This window comes from Hemiscyllium ocellatum, chromosome 9, assembly GCF_020745735.1.
Source record: "Hemiscyllium ocellatum isolate sHemOce1 chromosome 9, sHemOce1.pat.X.cur, whole genome shotgun sequence".
NCBI lineage: Eukaryota > Metazoa > Chordata > Chondrichthyes > Orectolobiformes > Hemiscylliidae > Hemiscyllium > Hemiscyllium ocellatum.
The window spans coordinates 99,648,465-99,667,006 of record NC_083409.1 but is presented as its reverse complement, the minus strand read 5'-3'; the positions used below and the strand labels follow the sequence as shown (position 1 = coordinate 99,667,006).

Here is an 18,542-nt window from a genome sequence, read left to right as displayed (position 1 = left end):
ACAAGTCAAACATGGAACAGAACAACCTGCAGGACATGCAACATGCATCTCACTTGGCTCCATCAGCTGCCAATGTTTTTGCCTCTCCAATCCCAGGTCTGATCGCCCTCTTGTCTACCTGACCCTGGCGTAACATAATTGGCCCATGATTGGAGATGGAGAGAGTGAGGACTGCAGGTGCTGGAGATCAGAGTCAACAAGCTGGAAAAGAACAGCCGGTCAGACAGCATCCGAGGAGCTGAGGGGTCGATGTTCCAAGTATGAGCTTGCACTCAGGATGCACGAAGGTAAAGAACTCACAAAGACTGGTTCAGTTTGAGTGGAAAGGATGCGACAGTTCTGTCCTTCATCACCTTGCTGTATTTGGGGTGATTCATTTGCCTACAGTTCAACATCCTTTTTAAAGTGCTTCCACTGTAGGTTCAGGAGGCATTAAGAATAAATCCTGTTATATGCATCTCTGACAGTCAGGACTTGGTCACGAGGAGGATGTAATTTTAAAAAAATTATTCATTAATGGTAAATATCCATCACAGATTCAGCAAGAATTTATTTCCCTTTCCCAGTTGTCCCTATGCAGGTTGTGTTAAGCAACTTTCTTGAACTGTGTGTCCATATACTGTAGGGCAGACCCACAATACCCTTAGGGAGGGAGGCCCATGATTTTGACCCAATGGCAATGAAGGAACGGGTGATATTTCCAAGTGATTTAGTTCCAGGAGAATGGGGCTGAGAAACATATTATCCAAGATTGAATGGTAGCAGACTCGATGGGTCAAATGGCCTAATGTTACTCCCATATCTTATAGTCTTTTCAATTTACTTTTAACTGGCACTAAGATTGGCATCCACACCCTGCACTCCAGTAGCATCACTCTCAAACAGACATTTTGACCTGGGGTTTGTTATCCCCTGACACCAGCACCACCACTGCCCCCATGTGGACATACATGTGAGTGCAGAGGGCAAATGGTCTCGTGGTTTATGGCATCTCTCTGCAGATTCTCTTCAGGTGTCCTGGAGAATACTGAAGCCTTTGACATCTCAAAGATGGCCTGTGGGAGGTCTTGTTTCCCACTGGCAGCAGCAGGGTGTCCTTCCTGACCACCAGAACAGAGATGGTTGGCAAAGGAGGTGACCAGCTGCGGGCTCCATGACGAAACTGGGTCCAATGTCAGAAGAGAGTCAATAACCTCCTGAGCTGCACAAGGCCAAACGGTTCATTGCAGTTTAATCAAAGTGGCTCCCATGAGGTGGGGAGGCCAGAATTGGTAGGATGTGGAGTAAATAAAGGTGACACAAGGCTTGAAGATAGGGTTTAGATTAGAGTGGTGCTGGAAAAGCACAGCAGGTCAGGCAGCATCCGCAGATTAGAAAGGTAGCAAAAAGTACAATAGGCACCTGCAAGAGAATCTGCAGAGAGACGCCATAAACTACGAGACCATTTGCCCTCTGCACTCACACGTATGGCCACATGGGGGCAGTGGTGGTGTTGATGTCAGGAGTCCAGGCTCCATAGCTCAGTGGTTAGAGCACTGGTCTTGTAAACCAGGGGTCGCGAGTTCGATCCTCGCTGGGGCCTTACTGGACTTTTAGGAATCGACTGATCCCACACGGACTCCGAACTACATTCCAACCAACAAAATTTGGACCCAACCAGGACAACCTGTACCTACAACAAATCCGAACCCTCCAACCACAAGGTATGAATTCAGATTTCTCCAGTTTCCTCATTTCCCCTCCCCCCACCTTGTCTCAGTCAGTTCCCTCAACTCAGCACCGCCCTCCTAACCTGCAATCTCCTTCCTGACCTCTCCGCCCCACCCCACTCCGGCCTATCACCCTCACCTTGACCTCCTTCCACCTATCGCCCCTCCTCCCTACCTTTTATCTTAGCCTGCTTGGCTACTCTCTCTCATTCCTGATGAAGGGCTTATGCTCGAAATGTCGAATTCCCTATTCCTGAGATGCTGCCTGGCCTGCTGTGCTTTGACCAGCAACACATTTTCAGCTGTGATCTCGAGCATCTGCAGACCTCACTTTTTACTTGATGTCAGGAGTACCTATTGTACTCTTTGCTACCTTCTCCCCAGTCTGAAACGCCAATTTTCCAGCTACTCGGATGCTGCCTGACCTGCTGTGCTTTTCCAGCACCACTCTAATCTGAACTCTGGTTTCCAGCATCTGCAGTCCTCACTTTTGCCTGGAAGATAGGGTTGACATATCTGGACAGAATCTTCCGGGCCAAGAGGCAAGTCAAGAATTTAATGAGGCAGAACGATGGGATGTCAAAACCCCTCCACCATCTTACTTCCACCTGAATTAGGTCAAGCTTGAACCTTTCCTAAACTAAAGAACAAGTTTTACTCAATAACAAGTTTTCTCTTTTGCACTATGAGTCACTTCATTATCTTACCTGGTTACCATGAGCATGAAGGCCATGATTTTGACTATGGAAGCTGTTGCCTCCAATTACAATTCTCTTCAGTGTTGGCAACTCCAACAGTGGTAAGGGGGAGATCAAATCCTATCCACCATCCTGCCTCCAACGGAATTAAGTCAAGCTTGAGTCTTCCTGCTGCTAATTGAGGTCCTTAAATTGTCAATGAATGACCATCTAATGACTTAGTCCCTCTTGAATTCCAATGATTTAAGGCCCAGGTGGAATGAGAGAAAGTGAGGACTGCAGATGCTGGAGACCTGAGTTGAAAAATGTGATGCTGGAAAAACACAGCGGGCCAGGCAGCATCCGAGGAGCAGGAGAATCGACTTTTCGGGCATAAGCCCTTCTTCAGGAATGGAATGGGAACAATTCCAGCTGGTTATCCACTATGGGCATGGCTGGACCTAAGTCAGTGGGGCTTGGTAGCCACTGAGAAGTGCCCTCCACTCCATCCCACCCTTACCTGCAAAGCCATTTTGACGAGATCTCCCAGGGGACAATCCTGCATCCTCAAGGGATGTTGCCAGGTTCTGGAGTTGCTGGCCACTGATTGACACTCGGCTCTTCCTTGCCTGAGATCCTAATCCGGCAGAAAGTCCACCAGTAACCGCACCCCTCTCTTTGATCACAAAAAGTTTCTTCATTTCATAGGCTTTGGGTCCTTCTCCTGAAAACCCCTGCGCTTTCAGACTTGTTTCGAGGCACTTACCTGGAGAGATATTTCTGTCTGTATGTGGCACGTGCCATTGTGCCCCTGAAACTTACATCTGCAACTTCAACCTGACCCACAAAAGAGTTACTTTAAAGATACTGTATACTTTCCTCTTGTTTCTCCTTAAAGTAAAACATTAGAATGAGGTTTTATTGTTGCATGTACTTAAGTACAGGGATACAGGAGTACAGTGAAAGGTTTACAGTGGTCTCATTCATAGCACCATCTTAGGAGCAAGGTACCTCGGTACAAAATCACAGGTACAAAGTATAACATGAAACATAGAATAATACAGGATTGGGATCTTCAGGTACCACGTTGTGCAGAACATAAGGTCAAATTAAACCATCCGCTTCTATCTGCTCTTGTTTCATATTCCTCCATTCTTTCATATTCATGTGCATCCACCACTACCACTGGCAGTGCATTGCAGATTCCTAGGTGACGTGGTGGCTCAGTGGTTAGCACTGCTGCCTCACAGTGCCAAGGACCCAGGTTCAATTCTAGCTTCGGGTAACTGTCTGTGTGGAGTTTGCACATTCTCCATGTGTCTGCGTGGGTTTCCGTCCAAAGATGTGTAGGTTAGGTGTTTTGGCTGTGATAAATTGCCCGTAGTGTTCAGGAATGTGCAGGTTAGGTGCATTAGTCATGGGAAATGTAGATAATAGGGGAGGGGAATAGGTCTGGGTGGGATACTCTTTGGAGAGTTGGTGTGGACTTGTGGGGCCAACTGGTCTCTTTCCACACTGGGGATCCTGTGATGATTCTAATTCCTCACATTTTATATGAACTTACCCCTCTCACCTTAAATGCATCACCCAGAGTTTTTGACAGTAACGCCTAGTTTTACACAAATAAAGAAATAACTTAAAACATTAACATTACAGTTCTTTGCAGTATAAAGTAGTAAATAAAGAAATAAAGTTAAAAGTTTCAAAAATTGCAGTCCTTTGTTAGATGTGAACCCTGCAATCTCTCTGCACTGGGCTTCCCCACAGGGTCTCACACGCCCCCCAGGGTCTCACACTCCCCAAGGGGTCACCCCCCCCCCCCCCCCAGAATCTCACACTCCCCACAGTGTCACACTCCGCACGGGGTCACCCCGTCCCCCCCAGAATCTCACACTCCCCACAGTCTCACACTCCGCACGGGGTCACCCCCTCCACCCCATGATCACACACTCCCCACAGAGTCTCACACTCCCCACGGGGTCACACACTCCCCTCGAGGTCTCACACTCCCCCCAGGGCCTCACACTCCCCCAGGGTCACACACTCCCCCCAGGGCCTCACACTCCCCACGGGGTCACACACTCCCCTCGGGGTCTCACACTCCCCTTGGGGTCTCACACTCCCCACAGGATCACACATGGTCCTTGGGGTCTCACACTCCCCACGGGGTCAGCCCCCAGGATCACACACTCCCCTTGGGGTCTCACACTCTCCCCCAGGGTCACACACTCCCCCCAGGATCACACACACCCTACAAGATCACACACTCCCCATGGAGTCACACACTCCCCCCAGAGTCACACATATCCCACGGGGTCTCACACTCCCCACGGGGTCTCACACTCCCCCCAGCGACACACACTCCACCACGGGGTCACACACGCTCCCCACGGGGTCACACCTCCCCACAAGGTCACACACCCCCACGGGGTCTCACATTCCCCACGGGGTCACACATGCCCCAAGGGGTCACACACTCCCCCCAGGATCTCACACTCCCCATGGGATCACACACTCTCCACAAGGTCACACCTCCCCCACGGGGTCTCACACGCCCCACGGGGACACACACATCCCATGGGGTCACACACTCCCCCCAGAGTCATACACTCCCCACGAGGGTCTCACACACCACAAGGGGTCACACACGCTCTATGGGACACACACTCCCCTCAGGGTCACACCCACCCCATGGGATCACATACTCCCCACCGGATCACACACTCCCCACAGGGTCACACATTCCCCAAAGGATCTCACGCTCCCCCCAGGGTCACACACTCCCCACGGGATCACATACTCCCCACCGGATCACACACTCCCCACGAGGGTCACACACTCCCCACCGGATCACACACTCCCCACGGGATCACTCACGCTCCATGAGGGTCACACACTCCCTATGAGGTCACACACTCCCCACGCGGTCACACACGCTCCACCGGATCACACACTCCCCACGAGGGCCACACACTCCCCACCGGATCACACACTCCCCACGAGGGTCACACACGCTCATACTCACCACTAAACCCCCACACTGGACTCGATCTCTCCCCTCCACCCAACACTGTACTCGATATCTCCCGTCCTCCCTCCCCACCCCTGCACTGGACTCGATCTCGCCCCCTCACCCCCACACTGGACTCGATCTTGCCCCCCCACACCCCACCCTTGCACTGGACTCAATGTCACCCCCCCTCCCCACCCCCACACTGGACTCGATTTTGCCCCTACTCCCCCACACTGGACTCAATCTCTCCCCCCACCTCCACACCGGGCTCGATCTCTCCCCCTCCACCTCCACACTAGACTCGAACTCCCACCCCACCCCCACACTGGGTGCGATCTCTCCCCTATACCCCCACACTGGGCTCGATCTCTCCTGCCCACCCCCATCCTGAACTCGATCTCTTCCCCCCCCCCACACACAGGGCTCGATCTCTACCCCACCCCCACACTGGACTCAATCTCTCCCCTGCACCCCCATACTGGACTGGATCTCTCCCCCCAACCCCCAAATTGGACTCAATCTCTCCCCTACACCCCCACACTGGGCTCGATCTCTCCCCCACACCCCCACACTGGGCTCGATCTCTCCCCCACACCCCCACACTGGGCTCGATCTGTCTCCCACCCCCACACTGCACTTTATCATCGTCCCCACCCCCACCCCCATCACCACAATGGGTTCGACCTCTCGATCCCCGTGTCTCCGTGCTGCAGTTCCGCACTCCGTGTTGACCACTAGCCCTACTTCCCCTCCCCGCAGACCGCTAGAGTCCTGCTCTGGTACCCCTCCGGACCCCCAGCCACGTCAAGGATTCTGATCCTGAGGAAACCAGGATGTCACTGACCCCCCGGTGATCTGCCCTGTGCACACCAGCTGCCATGCGGCTAAACCGGCAAATTCCCCACTCTGGGCCCCCTTTGCCAACACCGCCTCCATACCCGAGCTCCATCCGAGGGGTACGCACTGAAAAGAAAACTAAAACAAGAAAGAGAAAACCAAAACAGCAGAAAGGAAAGCAGTCAGTGAGGATGGAGCAGAGATCAAACCCTGTGGGGTTGGTACCAGTCTGATTCCTACAGGCCACCATCCAGGTGACTCAGCCAACCAGACCCCTAGGCAGGCTGGTTGCTGTGGCAACATATGATTGTAAGACACAGAAATCAATGTAGGCCATTCAGCCCGTCGAGCCTGCTCTACCATTCAATGAGATCATGGGTGACCTGATAATCTTCAACTCCACTTACATCCCCATAGCCCTCAGCTGCCTGATTAAATAACAATCTGTCTTGATCAGGCTTACTGACCCAGCCTCAACAGTCCTCTGCAGTAAACAATTCAGCGGATTCACTACCCACTGAGAGACCAAATTCCTCCTCACCTTTATCTTAAATGATTACTTTAATTGAATTAATTCAATTCAATTAGTTACAGTTAAATTAATCTGAAATTCCCCTGATGCGGAGATGATACCCTCTGGCCCTTGACTCTTCCACAAGGGGAAGCGACCTTTCCATTGTTTCCCTTTGAGAAGTTCATTTGTTTCTGTGGGAGGAAATACTGGTCCTGGCCTCCCCATGGCCACAAAACACACAACACAAAATGTCTACACTTAGCCAATAAGCCAACCCACAATGCCTCAAATTGGCTAAACCAGCTGCCCCAGACATCACACATACCTCAGGACATGCCTCATCCAGCCCCAAAACAAGAGAATATACTTCTTCAGATTAACTGATAATGCGCCTCCCACTCCACGATAGCCAAACACCTCTGGCGTCCTTAGGGTTCAGCTGCTCCCACTAGGAGTCAAACCTTCACAAAGGGTACCCAGACAAGGAGGCACCAAAGGTACTTCGCTTGCCCCCTCAACAATACGAATGCATTGATACCAGGATGAAACCCATTAACACCTACTCCAGCCAAGCATTGGAATCTCCTGAGTCAATTGGGTGGCACAGTGGCTCAGTGGTTAACACTGCTGCATCATAGTGCCAGGGATGCACGTTCAGTTCCCGCCTTGGGCAACTGACTGTGGGGAGTTTGCACATTCTCCCCGTGTTTGCATGGGTTTCCTCCGGGTGCTCCGGTTTCCTCCCACAGTCCAAAGATGTGCAGGTCAGGTGAATTGGCCATGCTAAATTGCCTGTAGTGTTAGGTGCATTAGTCAGGGGTAAATGTAGGGGAATGGGTCTGGGTGGGTTGCTCTTTGGAGGGCTGATGTAGACTTGTTGGGTCGAAGGGCCTGTTTCCACACTGTAGGAAATCTAATTAAGAAACTCATTGTCAGATACCAGACACTTGAATCTTTTCAATGAATGAACTTTATTTCTCCTTGTTGTACAACTCACACCATTGTCTCATAACTCACACTTCATTGTGGTAAGGGTATAAAACTCCACAGTGTTTTCTGTTCAGGGAAGAAGCTATGGTTCCTTCTGAACGGCCTGTCCGTGACTGTTTCAGTGTGGTCAAGTCTCTTCACGGTATTGCTGCTTGTTAAATAAATCCTTGTCAGTTCTCAGCCCGATCTGGGTGTTTGTGATCTCTGATTAATTGGACTAAATTCTCCAACAGTTTCAATAAGGTTACTACTCATTTTCCTGGACTTCAATGATAACAAACCCAAAGTCTTCAAGGCCCACCTTGATGAGACAGTCACTAGTCTGAAAATGGTTATTCACCCGGGTTCAATTCCCGACTCAGGCGACTGACTGTGTGGAGTTTGCACGTTCTCCCCGTGTCTGCGTGGGTTTTCTCTGGGTGCTCCGTTTCCTCCCACAGTCCAAAGATGTGCGGGTCAGGTGAATTGGCCATGCTAAAATTGTCCGTAGTGTTAGGTAAGGGGTAAATGTAGGGGTATGGGTGGGTTGCGCTTCGGCGGGTCGGTGTGGACTTGTTGGGCCGAAGGGCCTGTTTCCACACTGTAAGTAATCTAATCTAATCTTATCTGATCTTGGAAACTGAACAGACTCAGGCCTGGTTAGTACTTGGATGGGAAACTACCTGGAAATGCCTGATCCAGTAAGGTTTAAGGGTCCACTTGTGGTGGAGTGGCAGTGTTCCTGCCTTAGACTGGGAGGCCTAGGTCCAAGCCCCCCCCCCCCATGCTCCACAGCTGTATAATAATATATTTGAACAGAAGAATAGGCATTAACAAAAAAAGCAGACCCACCAACATGTGCATGGCTGGATCTATGGGTAGAAACTGCAATGGGCTCTAATTTTCTTTCCATTATATGGTCAGTACTCCTACTGCCTGCCTGTGGTGCATGTGTGAAAGATTTTCAAGTAAAATATACTTTATTCATAAAACTATATTTATATAGATACAAAGTCACTAAAGCAGTTCGGTTCCATATAGTAGCATACAAAGAAACAAAGAAACATCAAAGAATTTGACTCTATCCAACAAACAGAGCAAAGGCATTTCTTAGCTGAAAATGTGTTGCTGGTCAAAGCACAGCAGGTCAGGCAGCATCCAAGGAACAGGAGATTCGACGTTTCGGGCCCGAAACGTCAAATTTCCTGTTCCTTGGATGCTGCCTGACCTGCTGTGCTTTGACCAGCAACACATTTTCAGCTCTGATCTCCAGCATCTGCAGACCTCACTTTTTGCTCAAAGGCATTTCTTACTTGTACAAGATTATAGTTACATTTATTTGAGGCATCGGGAGGGTCAGATTACTGAAAAGACCCCCCCCCTCCGTCCTATGGCAGGCCTCAGATAGTGGTCTGTACCCACTGTGCCATGGTGGCAGCTGCCCCAAGCTTCAGTGTGTCCCTCAGCACGTAGTCCTGGACCTTGAACTGTGCCCGTCTGCAACACTCAGTCAGGGTCAACTCCTTGCTCTGGAAGGCCAACAGGTTTCGGGGCAGACCGAAGAGCATCTTTCACCGAGTTGGTGGTCTTCCAGGCACAGTCGATGTTTATCATGGTGTGTGTCCTGGGGAACAGGTCATAGAGCACAGAGTCCTGCATCATGGAGCTGCTCGGGATGAATCTCAACAAAACCCTGCTGCATCTCTCTCCAGACTTCCCTTTGCAATGGCACATTCAAGAAGGAAGTGTGTGACAGTCTCTACCTCCACCCACCACCACCGCCACCCACTCACCCCATGGTTGCTTCGAGGGCAGCATGTGGTGGTGCCGAGAGTTTGGGAGTTTTGGTACATGAAGGATCACAGCTGGTGCCCTCCTCAGCACCAGCCGAGCGATGTCTTGGTGCTTGTTGGAAAGTTCTGGTGATGAGGAATTCTGCGGAATGACTTTGATGGTCTGCTCAGGGAAGCACATAACAGGACCTACCCTCTCCTTTCCCCGCAGGGTGTGGAGGATGCAATGTGCTGACCACGGCCTGATGGACTTGTGGTCAATGATATTTCTATTTGCTAATTTCCCCACAAAGGAGTTTAATTCAGATAAATGTGAGGTGCTGCATTTTGGGAAAGCAAATCTTAGCAGGACTTATACACTTAATGGTAAGGTCTTTGGGAGTGTTGCTGAACAAAGTGACCTTGATGTGCAGGTTCATAGCTCCTTGAAAGTGGACTCGCAGGTAGATAGGATGGTGAAGAAGGCATTTGGTATGCTTTCCTTTATTGGTCAGAGTATTGAGTACAGGAGTTAGGACGTCATGTTGCAGCCATACAGGACATTGGTTAGGCCACTGTTGGAATATTGCATGCAGTTCTGATCTCCTTCCTATCGGAAAGATGTTGTGAAACTTAAAAGGGTTCATAAAAGATTTACAAGGATGTTGCCAGGCTTGGGGGATTTGTGCCAAAGAGAGAGGCTGAGTAAGTTGGGGCTGTTTTCCCTGGAGTGTCAGAGGCTGAGGGGTGACCTTATGGAGGTTTATAAAATCATGAGGTGCATGGATAGGATAAATAGACAAAGTTTTTTTTTCCTGGGGTAGGGGAGTTCAGAACTAGAGGGCGTAGGTTTAGGGTGAGAGGGAAAAGATATAAAAGAGACCTAAGGGGCAATCTTTTCACTCAGAGGGTGGCATGTGTATGGAATGAGCTGCCAGAGGAAGTGGTGGAGGCTGGTACAATTGCAACATTTAAAATGCATCTGGTTAGGTATATGAATAGGAAGGGTTTGGAGGGATATGGGTCAGGTGCTGGCAGGTGGGACTAGATTGGGTTGGGATATCTGGTCAGCATGGATGAGTTGGATGGACGGGTCTGTTTCCATGCTGTATATCTCTATGACTCTATGAGGATAGGTGATATGGAATGGTCCAACTACTCAGAGCGTTCCACAACAATGAGCTGAGTTCAATCCTTCGCTACACTGGGGACAGGTAGAGCCTCAGTACACAGTGAGATTTGGTGACTGTATATCGAGGGTGTATGCTTAGCGTGGTGCATCTGCACACAAAATTGGCCATCAGGATGAGGGTGATGCTGGCTACATTCATTCCCCCCCTCACTACCACCCCCCCCCCCCACCCCGCACTTCCCCCCCCCCGCCCCCCCCAACCTTATTCAGAGCTTGTGGAAGATGGCTCAGTTATCTGCAACAGCGCAGTTTCAGAGAACGGGCCAGACCTGCACCAAGTACAACAGACAGAGAGTTCCTCTCTCACAATGACCAGGTTTTTAACCTATAATGAGAAGGGAGTGGTGGTCCCACAAGCCCAGTTTCTATCTCACCTTGATAATGCCTTCCTCCCAAGATTTTGAGCACATCTGAACCACATTCCCAGCGCTTTTAGTTAATCTGTCCTGAAGGTGAAGGGGATAAAGGATTGGTCAGCTCAGTTCCAAAAGAACATGGGCTCACTCCTGCCTTGCTTTTACCTTGGCTCCCAAGGCCAGTTCGAACGAGAGGCAGATGCTCGTGAGTCCGTGCACTGACAGCGGATCTGAGCAGGGAGTGACAACATCATCCATGTACTAGAGGTTTTGACCTGGAATAGTCACCCTTCTCAGGTTCACATCCTTCCTGATGAACCCAAGAGAAGGCCGTATACAGCACACCAACAAGCCAGGAGAGGTTGGTTAGCCCTGCCTGACTGTGGACCTGATTGACAATTGTTTTGATTCCCATCCATTGACTGCACCAACGATGTTGGTGTAGAGCAGTTAGATCCAGTTGTGAATTCCCTCCCCAAAGCCCATTTTGGAGAATGTGCCCAATGAGTACATGTCCAACATCCTGTCAAATGCCTTCTCCTGGTCCGGGCTGACGAGGCAAGTGTCCACCCCCATGTCCGACATGTAGGCGATTATATCCCTGAGGAATGCCAGGCTTTCGGAGATCTTCCTGTCTAGTACAGCACAGGTTTTGTTGGGGTGAATCACCAATCCCAGAGCAGACCTGACTCAGTTGACGATGGCCTAAGGCAGGAATTTATAATCCACAATCAGTGGTGAGATTTATCGCCACTTGTCAATGAGGGTGATGATACCTTTCCTCATGGATCCACACTCTACCAGCTGGAAGCTTACTGTCCAATATATCTAGAAGCGTACCTGTAGCAGGTCATTATCAATCAACTCCCACAGAGACGAATACAACTTGATCATAAGCAGTTGGTTCTGGAAGTTTTATTCTTTTCTAATTACTTAAGAATCTTGGTCAATTCATCTCGAGTTAATGGCTGGTCCAGTTTCTCCTGTGTGTTGTGGTCTAAGACCTCCATTATACCGAGGATAGGAACAATTGAGAGGTCAGACTATCCATGGGCTTCACAGTGGTAGAAAAGGATTTGCTGATCCTCAGGATGTCAGACTGAGATGACCTGACCGAGCCATCTTCTTCCTTCAGGCTGCTGAGGACAGAGGTCTCCCTGCGCACCTTCTGGAAGCAGAAATGCAAGCACGTCCCATCCCGCTCCACAGAGCAGACCCTGGGCTGAAAGATTATCTTGGAGGCCTCTGAGGCAGACAGTGAGGCTTGCTGGTTCTTCACCTCCCGGAGATCCTCTGCAACATTGATCTGCATTGTCTGCAGCAGAAGCATGTTCTGCAAGCTGTTCTGGGGTTTGGAAGCTTTCCCTACTGCTCTCTCTCGCCTTCTCAACACCTTTGAGGATAAAGAGCCTCTTGATGTGCCCCTTGACAGTTTCCCACCAGCTTCCAAACTGTGTAATCCCTTTTGAGCTCCTCAATGTTTCCCAGGGGTCAATAATTTCATACTCAGCTTCCACATTCCCTGCCGACCTGTGGTTGCCCTGCAGATGACAGTCAGCCAGCAGGAGGCAGTGGTCAGAGAAGAACACCGGCTTGAAGGATTTTCTGGTTGATACACTTTTATCGACCATCAACTCCTGGAGTGGAACTAGGAGCCTCTGCCTCGCTGCACCCGTAAGGCCCCTGGGTGATCAGATAATAAAGTAGAAGAAAAGTGATCTGTACGTGATGAATATTAGGCAGTGGCTTTAAAAAGGAAAGAAAAACAGTGCTTGACAGATGAGTTGTGGCCAGTGAAAAGCAAATCACCAGTGCTCCAGAAAACAGGGCCTCTGAAGAGGAGAGTGTGGACTTATTACCATGGCAACTCAAATCAAAACAGTTTTTTTTAAAGTGAGATTTTCTTGATGTGCTGAAGAATGATGCATCAATTTGGTACCTCTGTGTCATGCTCCCGAGCTTCTCCAGTACTCCATCAACATTACCATAGAAGCTTCTGGCTTGTTTTTCAACACAAGTCGTCAAAGGGGCGATGGTGGGAAACAACAGACTCTGTCACACTTTCCTGGCTTATGAAAGCAATAATAACAATAAACAAAGCTTTAATTTAAGTGCTGCATTTTTAAAAAAAAAATTCCATCTCAATGTTGGTGAGGACCAGTGCATTATTATAGTTACCTGCTATCCCAATTTCTAATTCGCCTCAAACAGAAAGGGATGAAATTCTCCGGTCTCTGATGGTTGCTAAGATCTTAAGTGAAATTAGTTTAGACATGTTCAACCCAGGCCCCAGTGGACGTGCTCCAGGTACAAACCTGCCCCTAATTTGGCTGTAATTGGCACAAATTCAGCAATGGAGCCCCGAGGGCTGGGAGTAAGGGAAGTACCAATGCTCTGCTGGGGAGGTGCTCTTGTATGCTGAGGTTGAGGCTGAGATGCAACATCAAACGAGTGCATGTGCATGCGTCGGGGGTGGAGCTATATTCCAGCTGTCTGCTGTGAGAACTGATTTGGGATCTCTTGGCGACTCATCGGGCATTTGTGTCAACATCAGAAAATCAAGCACCGAAGCCTTTTAAGGCACAGATTGTTCCCAGCTCCCCCTTAAAACTCAATCTCAGTGAATCAACTAGAGTCTTCAGTTGTGTAATTAAGCTCCGCGCATTTACTTATATTAATTTCCTCAAAGTATACCATAGCAGCAACTAAACATGAAGCAATGAGGCATTCTGCATCACATTGTTCATCTGTATTTACTTGTACCTAACCGGGAATGCAGGAAGCAATGCAATTGATGATTTTATTATCAAAAGGCCTTCAGTATATTATCCTCATTGCACATTCTTGCTTTTAAGGGAAAACATCATCGTTAACTTTTCTCCTTCCACACAAAGGAGTAACTGCTCGAAATAACAAACTGAAATGAAATTCACTGCTGAAATTCACAGCAAGCAACTGCCAAGGCAACTTTTACTTGTCCTCCTTCCAAATACTGTCCCAAAAATTAACAACCTGAAAATGTAACCAAAACAGATTACTGAAAAAACAGAAATTGCTAGAAAAGCTCAGCAGGTCTGGCAGCACCTGTGGAGAGGAATCACACCTTCAGATTGAGTGACCCTCCCTCAGAACTGGAGTGTTTCTGTTTCTGTGTTTGTTTCTGATCGACAGCATCTGCAGTTTCTTTGCTTTAACTAAAAGGCATACCGGTCCTATATCATAACAGTGGAGACTCTTGGAATGTCTCCATACATCTGAGCCAGACAACTGGAGTCAGGTCCTACCGGTTCCAGATGTGTTCCAGATTAAACATCGCATTACTGCCTATTTTTTAAAAGCTCCTGAGTGTCTGGTAGTCAGGAAAGCTGCTATATGAATGCAAGTCTGTCTTTCTTTTCTGTGTGACTGTCTTTTCAAAATGATTTTACCTGGGAACAGTTACTCCTACCACCTGGTTTAATTAGACTGCATAGCAAGTTTTATCTTTTATGAGGAAATTCACGTGATATTTTTATGGTTACATGTTGGCTGCATTTTCTTTTCACATTGTTGAGCAGAGAAGAATATTGTTATTAACTGTATTCTGTCTTGACCCGAGCACAAAGGCAAGGTCCTACATATCTCTGCCAAACAGTAAACCAGCCACACTGCTGACGGCTTGTCCAGTAAATAAAACATGCACTTAGTAGTACAATAGGCTTATTAAATAAATGTTAGTGCTGTTCACAGCATTTAGGAGCTGAATAACTAATTACAGTGAAGATAGCAAAACAATTAAATGAAAATGAAGGCTTCCCAAGCACATATTTTAAAATGTTTATTCAGTAACTGAAACAATACAACCATGACAGCACATTTCAGAGTCCCACTGGCATAAAGGTCATGTCACAAAGTCCTTATAATTGTAGTCATGATTTGGACTTATAATTGTAGAAGGTTTCCAGAGAATGTATTATTGCGGCTGTTGTATCTTATGTTATTATCCACCTCTGTGCAAACTGTGGATGACTTGCTTAGCTATTAAAGTTGTTTACTGTGCTCAGGGTGTGACCCTGCATCTGGTCTCTGTCGCGGTTTTCCTGTTGACACGTTATAGGAAAGCATTTTTGATCCATACTGATGAGGGCTGATGTAGAATACTTAGCTGGGTGTGCACCGGTTTGGGAATTGAATTAACTTGTCTACTAGAAAGTGTCAGTGTGGGATATTCCAGGCCCAACATTTGAAAGTCAATTTAATTCAATGCTAGGGCCAAGATTTTTTTATGTCCATCTTTGCTGGAGTTGACAGAGACTTCATTTTTAATCTTGACAAGAATTGTAGATCAGCCAAGCTGGAAGAGAACTCAGTTTACTTCTGTGGGCTACAAAATTAACACTTCCTCCAATTTTCATAAAGATGGCAACTGGGAGGTTGGTTTCCTCTGTTTTGCTACATATGCATCCTGCCATAACCTTGAATTGACTGAGTGGCTGTGTTGTCCACAGCATAAGCAGCACTTGGTCCCATTCCCCATCAATACATCTATCCTCACAATTTACATGGCTCCTCGTCCCCGAATGCCTCATTTTTAAATCAATTCATGCCAAAGAATCTCAGTCATAAATTGCTTCCCTCAATCCCAGTCCATGGCTCCACTTTGGAAAGATACCATCCGAGATAATAGAAGCAGGAGTAAGCCATTCAACCCTTTGAGCCCGCTCCGCCATTCAATATGATCGCAGCTGATCATCCAAGTCAGTCCCCTGTTCCTGCTTTCTCCTCAATACCTTATAGCCAATAGAGCTATATCTAAATCCTTCTGGAAAACATTCACCGGACGCTCACTGACGATGTTACCTAGCATGGTGATGAAACGTCTGAAAATGAACCTTCCAGCTCAACCTGAACATTCAATGTTGTGATCTCAATTGCTTTCTGGGCAGAGAATTCCACAGGCTCACCATACTCTGGGTGAGGACATTTGTCCTCACCTCAATCCTAAACTCCATATCCTTAACCTGTGACTCTGGCTCTGGGATCTTGGGAACATCCTTCCTCTGTTTACCTTTTCTACTCCTGTTAGATATTTATGGGTTTCCTATGAGATACCCTTGCCCCCTCATTCAAGATTCTTGTCAAGAGTCATTGCTTTGACCAGGATTTTGATCAGCAGCCCCTACACCCTTAAAGTCTATGTCTTTGGCAAAGAAACCAAACTCTGTGTCTGGATTCAGCCTAAGGAAAAAGCATGCTTCTTATCTACAAACCTTGTAAAGGGGACCAGGATTCTGGGGTAATGTGAGAATCAGTCATTTAAAGCATTGAAGCATCAAACAAAGAAAACAGAATCAGGAGTAGGTCATTTGGCCCATCGAATTTGTTCTATCATTCAAACTGATCATGGCTGATCAATGCAGTACTCCCCCTTTCTCCCTATTCATCTTGGCACTGTTAGCTGCTAGAAATAGTCAATAGATTCATATAATACAGAAACCTACCCTTCTGTCCAACTCGTTCATGATATCCCAATCTGACCTAGTCCCATTTGCCAGCATTTGGTTCTTTTCCCTCTAAACCCTTCCTATTCATATGCTCATCCAGGTGCCTTTTAAATGTTGTAATTGAACCAGCCTCCATCACTTCCTGTGCCATCTCATTCCATACATGCACCACCCTCTGCATGGCAACGTATGCCTTGGGTCCCTTTTAAATCTTTCCCCTCTCACCCTAAACCTGTGCCTGCTAGTTCTGAACTCTCCCAGCTGAGGAAAAAGATCTCGGCTATTCACCTCATCCATGCACCTCACAATTTTATAAATCTCTACCATACCACCCTCCCAGCCTCCAAAGCTCCAGGGAAAAATGCCTCTATATTACTTGTAGGAGAAAGTGAGGACTGCAGATGCTGGAGATCAGAGCTGAAAAATGTGTTGCTGGAAAAGCGCAGCAGGTCAGGCAGCATCCAAAGAGCAGGAGAATCGACGTTTCGGGCATGAGCCCTTCCTGAAGAAGGGCTCATGCCCGAAATGTCGATTCTCCTGCTCTTTGGATGCTGCCTGACCTGCTGTGCTTTTTCAGCAACACATTTTTCAGCTCTATATTACTTGACCTGGCACCCATACACTTCAATAGTGGAGAATCCCCCAGTTTACCATCCTCTAAGTGAAAGAATTTCTCCTAAATACCATCCAAAATGAATCCTACGACTATGACTCTTTGTTCTTCAACTCCTAGCCAGGAAAAACATCACTTCTGCATTGAGCCTGCCCAGACGTGAGATCCCCTCTCATTCTTCTAAGCTCCAGTTTATACAGACCCAGTTCACCCAATCTCACCTTGTGCAACAAACCTATCATTCCCAGGAATCAGTCTCCTAAACCTTCACTGCACTCCTTGTATGATATGTATATCTTTTCTAAGGTATGGAAACTAAGCCTACACATGAAAACCCAGCTGAAATTTCACCGGAACCCTGATTAGATTGGATCAAATTACTTACAGTGTGGAAACAGGCCCTTCGGCCCAATAAGTCCACACCGACCCTCCGAAGAGCAACCCACACAAACCCATTCCCCAATGTTTACCCCTTCACCTAATACTACGGGCAATTTAGCATGGCCAATTCACCTGACCTGCACATTTCTGGACTGTAGGAGGAAATCGGAGCACCCGGAGGAAACCCATGCAGACACAGGGAGAATGTGCAAACTCCACACAGACAGTTGCCTGAGGCAGGAATTGAACCCAGGTCTCTGGAGCTGTGAGGCAGCAGTGCTAACCACTGTGCCACCATGCCACCCAGTATAGCTACAATTAGATTTCCTTGCTCCTGTACTCAAACCCTCTTGCAATGAAGGCCAACGTACCATTTGTATTCCTAAGCGGTTATTACATCTGCAGGCGTGCTGTCACTGGTGATGAAAAATGAGGTCTGCAGATGCTGGAGATCACAGCTGAAAATGTGTTGCTGGTTAAAGCACAGCAGGTTAGGCAGCATCCAAGGAATAGGAAATTCGACGTTTCGGGCATAAGCCCTTCATCAGCCCTTTCCTGGTGAAGGGCTTATGCCCGAAACGTCGAATTTCCTATTCCTTGGATGCTGCCTAACCTGCTGTGCTTTAACCAGCAACACATTTTCAGCTGTCACTGGTGATGGCCAAGGACACCCAGAACCTTTCAAATATATCACTGTTTAAATCCTGCTCTAACATTCCGTTTTTCACACTGAAGTGGACAATATACTGGATCTGCTACCCATTTTCCCACTCGCTCAATTTGTTCAAATCTCCTCTTGTCAAGGGCTGTCACCCTCCCTCTGCTCTGGAATTCAGCTCTTTTGTCCATGTTTGAACCAAGGCTGTAATAAGGTCAGGAATTGAATGGCCCTGGCAGAACCCAAACTGGGCGTCACTGAGCAGGTTGTTGCTGAGCAGGTGCTGCTTGATAGCACTGTTGATGTCCCCTTCCATCACTTTACCGATGATCGAAAGTAAACTGATAGGGCGGTAATTGGCGAGATTG

General features: G+C 48.0%; 1 non-coding gene across 1 annotated transcript; it reads left to right on the top strand.

Annotated features, from left to right (window-relative positions):
* Positions 1-1,509: 1,509 nt before the first annotated feature.
* trnat-ugu (transfer RNA threonine (anticodon UGU)) lies at positions 1,510-1,582 on the top strand. The gene has a single exon. It is a non-coding gene; the product is annotated as a tRNA-Thr (tRNA).
* The last annotated feature ends 16,960 nt before the right edge of the window (positions 1,583-18,542 follow it).